We start from the raw sequence: 6,618 nt of genomic DNA on the forward strand, positions 1-6,618 counted from the left end.
GCTCTGACAGTCATCTTTTTTCATATGTCTGCTGGGACCAAGCTAAGGCTTGGCTGTGATTACGAAGGTGCTGTGGGGGTGCCTCTCAGTGGTGGTGTATTTCCCTCTGAGTCAGGACCAAACCCAAGCCCCTCGATCAGGTGACTGTGAAGAGCTGCCACCATGTTCTTCTCTCAAGGTGGTTGTGCTTCAGGTACGAAATATTTCAGTGATGGGTGAAGTCTGTTTTCTTCTACCCAGTTCTCCTTCTTTTGTTCTTTTCCCCCTTGGGAGAGTATCCTCAATCTTGAAGCAGAAGATCTAAAGCAAAGCACAACAAACATATGTTCTATCACTACAATCTGTTGCAGCCAAACCTTTGTTCAATCCAAACTACTGGGCTGCCTAACTTGAAACCACTCAACCATCATTCCCACGCGTGGCTGTTTTCACGTTCGTTGAAGTTGAAGTTCACTTGCCATTTACTGTCAAGAGACTCTGGAGGCATGTTTGTTCCTTCTTGATAAGCTTTCAGCACATCAACGTTCAGGTCAGTGACTACAGGGCTCAGGGACATGAAAATGCCTCTTTGCCACTCAGAAGAATGATGAAGATCTAGGAATTTGTGTGGGGAAAACATAGATCCTTGGATCAAAAGAAATATGTAAATATGAGATGTTAGTCATTTCTTCAAGAGGCATTCAGTCTGAAAAATATAGAGCAAGGCACTAAGATAAGCACCATTGTGGGGAGGGGATGCAGACATGATTAACATGGAGCTTTCAGGGTACATTACATAACAAGAGAGAAATTGACAGGGCCACCTCTAGAGTGTGAGGATTCTGGGCAAATATTTCTGGCAGAGCTCCTGTTCATATAAACAACTCGAGTCACCTTAAATAAGCATTGTAATACCATTCTAGCGGTCCAATCTCATGTGGTTTCTTGAAAGATAGATCAAACAGGCCAAGGGAGTGATCAACTCTTGGCATACTGTGGTAGACACCAGTCATGGAGACCCTCGGATCATCTGGTCAACCCCACATTGATGGAAAGGATAAGAAATTGTCCTGGAAGGAGAGAAATTGGGACTCGAGAGTATGTAGGTCTTAGTCTAACCTCTGGACAGATCTTAGGTACAAAAGGGACATTAGAAAATTTGGAGGAAGGCATTCCAAATAGCCACTGGGTACAGGCACTGCTTGCCTGGACCTAAGAGCAGTACTGGGAATTGATAAAGGGGATATTCTCCAGGACTTCAAGGAGGGTGAGGCTTCTTTATGCTGGGGAGCATTCATGGGCTCTGGACAAGGATAGTTTGGGGGAAAGGCTTTTGGACAAGTAGAGTCTGAGGGAAAGACTTTTATATTAGGTCTATGATCCATTAAATTTTTTTTTTATCAGGGTACTAACATAAAATCTTTAATTTGACCCTATTAAAGTGTACAATTCAGTGGCATTAAGTATATGCACAATGTTGTACAACCATCACCACTACCCATTTCCAGAACATTTCCTATGATCCATTTTGAGTTACTTTTTGTATAAGGTATGAGGCTTAGGTTGAGATTCATTTTGCATGTGGATATTCAAGTGCTCCAGCACCATTTGTTGAAAAGACTGTCCTTTCTCCATTGAATTGTTTTTTTCACCACTGTTAAAAATCAGTTGACTATAGGCATTCTTTCAGTTTTTTGTGGGGCTAGCACTTCAGAAACCATATAACCAGCAATGTGATGCATTATCTATCAAAATATTGTACCGTGGTTCCTCTTATCCACAAGGGCTTAGTTCAAGATCCCCAGTGGATGCCTGAAATCGTGGATGGTACCGAACCCTACATACTGTTTTCTCCCACATATACATACATACATACATACATACATACATATCTATGATGACATTTAATTTATAAATTAGGTACAGTAAGAGATTAACAACAATCCTATGTAATAAAAGGCTAATATGCAAATTGACTGAATGGCAGAACGACCGGTCGCTATGACACACACTGACCACCAGGGGGCAGATGCTCAATGCAGGAGCTGCCGCCTGGTGGTCAGTGCGCTCCCACAGGGGGAGTGCCACTCAGCCAGAAGCCGGGTTCACGGCTGGCAAGCGCAGCAGAGGTGGCGGGAGCCTCTTCCAACTCCGCAGCAGTGCTAAGGACCCCTCAGGGGATGTCTGCCTGCCGGCTTATGCCCACTCTCTGGGTCCTGGACTGCGAGAGGGCGCAGGCTGGGCTGAGGGATCCCCCCCCTTCCCCAGTGCACGAATGTCATGCACCAGGCCTCTAGTAACTAATAATAGAACAATTATAACAATATACTATAGTAAAACTTATGTGAATGTGGTCTCTCTCTCAAAATGTCTTCTTGTACTGTACTTACCTTCTCATGATGACGTGAGATGATACAGTGCCTACATTAGATGAAGTGAGGTGAATGACATAGGCATTAGGCTACTGTTAACCTTGAGGAAGGACTCTAGGCTGAGACCGGAAGCTCCATCAGGCAGTAACCAGGTGAAGGCAGAGAGATGGGGTAGGCTCACTGGGGGAGGAAAGGTATTTGAGGGTGAGAGAAATATATACCAAGTCCCTATGGCATGTTGAGGGAGTCTCAAGTTGTTTAATGAGGCTGGAGTGTGATTCTCATGGGGGGCAGTGGTGGTGGGAAAGAAAAAAAGAGATGAGATGGGAGGTGAGCAGAGGCCAACAATGAAGGGCCGTTAATGCTATGCTGAAGAGTCTGGCCTGTATTTGAGAATTGGGGAGCGGGGGGTGGAGGGGAGGCTTTACGCAGCAGTGTGACCTGACATAACTCGCATAGCAGGGAGACTGCTCTGACTGCAGGGTCAAGAGTGGATTGAAGACAGGAAGAGGAGCAACGTCAGTTAGGAGTGGCTGCAGGGATGAAGTGGACTGAATGAATATAAAGGCCAAAGTACTTGGACTTGGTGGCAGACCAGATTTGAAAGTGAAAGGGGAGATGTAAACGCAGGAGGCCAGATGGATGACTGTGCCACTCCTTAAGAAAAGGACAGAGGAGCCAGGGCAGCGGTTTTTTGGGGGGTCGTGGGGGAAGGTCATGAGTACTACTTTGGGTGTGTTGAATCTTGGATGTGTCCCTGGGAAGTCCTATGGGAGATCCATAGGCAAGAGGATTCATGTGTCAGTAGCTCAGGAAAAGGTTAAAAATGTGGATGTGTGAGTTGTCAGTATGCGGCTGGTACTTGAAGCCACTGGAGTGGTGAAAACTTCTCCAGGAAGAACTTTAAAGTAAGAAGAGGAGAGAGGCCACGGATAAAATCCTAGGAACACCATCATTGAAAGGAGGAGGGCTGGGGTCAGAGGAACAGAAATAAAAGACACTAGGACAAAATGTCCAGAGAATTAGAAGGAAAACAATGTCACAGAAGCGAAGGGAAGAGAATCTGACAAAAAGGAGGTGGGGGGGGGGGGAAGAAATGCAAAATTACAGAATAGTCAAGAAATAATAAAGCCCGGAGAATGTCCATAGCATTTAGCAACAAGGAAGGCATTGGGACGTTTTAGCGGAGTGATGAGCGTGGAAGCTGTATTTAATGGAATGAAGGTGAATGAGAGGTGAGGAAGTATAGACAGCAGGAACCGAAAACTCTTCGAAGAAGCTTGGCTGTGGAGGAGAAGTGAGGAGATGGAGGGGTGGCTGGAGGGCGACAGGGGCTGAAGGAGGGTTTCGTAATATCAGAGCAATTTGACAAGTTTAAATGTTGATGGAAAGAAGTCAGGGAAGAGCAGGAGAGGGGTAAACAGAAGGAGCACAACCTCTGAGAAGGCAGGAAGCAGGGGACTCCAAGCCTGGTGGGGGTTTCAGCCACTGTGTTGGGAGGGAAGGAAGAAAAGTTGGCTGTGCCTGCTAGTCAGTGTGTTGGTGTGGCAACCGGGAGTAGAGGGACTTCACTTGGTGGGTCTACTTTTTCTCTAAAGTTGGTAGGGAGATGATCTCCAGAGAGCAAGAAGGGAGGCAATATGACAGCAAGTTTGTGGAAATGGGAGAGAAAACGAATTAAGAACACAGATTGCTGGGGTGGGCTGAGGGCTGAGTGAGGTTGGAGACCAGCCCACTAATAGGTCCAATCTGTTGGTAATTTTACACACCAGTGCTCAGCAGCCCAGGTGTAAGAGCCAAGGAGAAGAATGGCTTTACTGAACCTGGGCAGGTGTAATCAAGGAATGGTGGGCAAGAAAATTGATATTGGGATGAGGGCGTTTTAAAGGATGCCTGAGGGGGATTGAAAGGTGACTAAGGGGAAGCTTGAGGGCAGAACAGAGAACTCAAGGGTTAAAGAACAGTGTGCAGAAGTGAAACTGGGAAAGGCAGAAAGCCAAGGGGTGACCCATCAGAGGGGGTTTGTGAATTTATGATTTCAGAGGTGGAGCAGTACCCAGTAATGACACATCATGGGTGTCTAAAGTACGGTGGGAATGAGGTCAGTAAGGAGGTGGTGACAATGAGCTTCTTGGATTTGAGATGGCTCATCCACATTAGTAATGGAGGGAGGACTGAAGGCAGGGAATACTGTGAGTCTAATAGTAGTGTCTTTAATGAGAGAGGAGGAATGAGGTCAAGAAAAGACAAGGGTGAGGTAAACATTGATGAGTACTTGAGAAATCTCTAACGAACACATGACACATGAATCAGTGAGTAAGGGAGTTAATTAAATCATCAGCTTAGACCGATCTGGTATATTCTGGGAATATCTAGACATAAATCCTGAGATGCCAGAGGAAACACTGGGCTCAGAGAAGGCAAGTTACTGGGAGTGAATCAGTCTCAAGTTATCATAGAGTTAAACATAGACAATTCTTTTCTACCTATCCTATTTAAGAGGCTGTGTTGATTCCTCTAGACCTGCACAGGTTCAATATGATAGTCACTTACTGTAACTACTTGAAATATGGCTAGTCTGAATTAAGATGTGCTGTTCACCTGAAACACATGTTGGATTTCAAAAACTTAGCAGAAAGAACTTTTTAAAAAACTACTTTTAATATGTTTTTACTAGAGGCCCAGTGCACAAAATTTGTGCACTTGGGGGGGGGTCTGGGGGGAGGGTCCCTCAATCCAGCCTGCACCCTCTCACAGTCAGACATCCTTAGCGCTGCCACGGAGGCAGGAGAGGCTCCCACCACCACTGCTGCGCTCACCAGCCATGAGCCCAGCTTCTGGCTGAGCGGTGCTCCCCCTGTGGGAGCGCACTGACGTCCAGGGGGCAGCTCCTGCATTGAATGTCTGCTCCCTGGTGGTCAGTGTGTGTCACAGTGACCGGTCTTTCCGCTGTTCTGTTGATTTGCATATTAGGGTTTTATTATATAGGATTGATTTCAGACAGAGGAAGGGAGAGGGAGCGATAAATAGAAACATCAATGATGAGAGAGAACCATTGATTGCTTGTCTCCTGCACACCTCCCCACTGGGGATCAAGCCTGCAACCTGGACATGTGTCCTGACCAGGAATTGAAATGTGACCTCCTGGTTCATAGGTTGACTCTCAACCACTGAGCAACACCAGTTGTGCCAAAAAAATATTTTCAGAGCATAAAATATCTCATTTAAAAATGCTGATGACATGAGCTTCATGTTAAATTTTTTGGATATATGGGGTTACATATATTAAAATTAATGTCACCTACTTTTTTCTTTTTATGTGAGGCTACTAGAAAATTTTAAATTACATATGTGCTTCACATTATATTTCTCTTGGACAACACTATTCTAGGCCTCGGGCAATAGCCTCTGAAATCCCAAGGGAAGCATTATGCCACCTTGTGTAGTCAACCAATGGATTAATAAAGGCAGCTCTCATATCAAATTTCCACAAATATGTGTTGGCAGAGTAAAATTTGAAAGCTCAAAGCATAAATTTCTTATATACAGGAAATTTGCCTCTGAAAGAACATTTTAAATTCCTCAAAGTATTGCAAAACCTTCCACTTGCCCCATTAGATAGGTCTGCACCCTTGAAACCACTTAGTGGTGGACACAGATGCTTATCATTGCTTCCACTGTAATCGGGGGGGGGGGGAGGGCGTGGACTGAGGGGCTCATCGGTCTCTCTCAGAATATTTCTGACATCATGAGGCTGCAGATGGTGTAGGTTATACCTGTAATTTTCCTTTGTTGGGGAAGCCTGTGTCTGCACTTCTCTAGGCCAAGTCTCCTTGGAACCTGTAGTCATGGCTTGCTTAGCAATGCCATATTGCAGTCTGAAGGGCCCTTATTTCTGCCAGGGATTGTAGAAGATGACCCTCCATTATCAGTAGCCAGAGGTGTTCTTGGCTTAAATTTAAAAAATATAATAGTAAACATTGAGAGCTTACCCTGGGCTGAGCACAGTGAGGTAACTAAGGCTCCAAGAGGTTAGGGTAAGTTCTCAGGGTAGAAAGTTCCAAGGGTAGAAAGTGGCAGAGCCAGGGTCTAGGCGCAGATGGTCCAACTCCAAAGCTTGTGATCCTTACATCATCCTACTCTTCCCAACAGATCGGATTATGGATCAGGAAACAAAAGGAGGCCAGCCATTCTCCATTGGCCTCAGGAAAAGCCTCTGAAAGAACATGGCATCAATTAGCCTGACACCCTTTACCCACACCTGCAA

The sequence above is a fragment of the Myotis nattereri genome (genome assembly GCF_964212035.1).
Source record: "Myotis nattereri genome assembly, chromosome: 1".
NCBI classification, from domain to species: domain Eukaryota; kingdom Metazoa; phylum Chordata; class Mammalia; order Chiroptera; family Vespertilionidae; genus Myotis; species Myotis nattereri.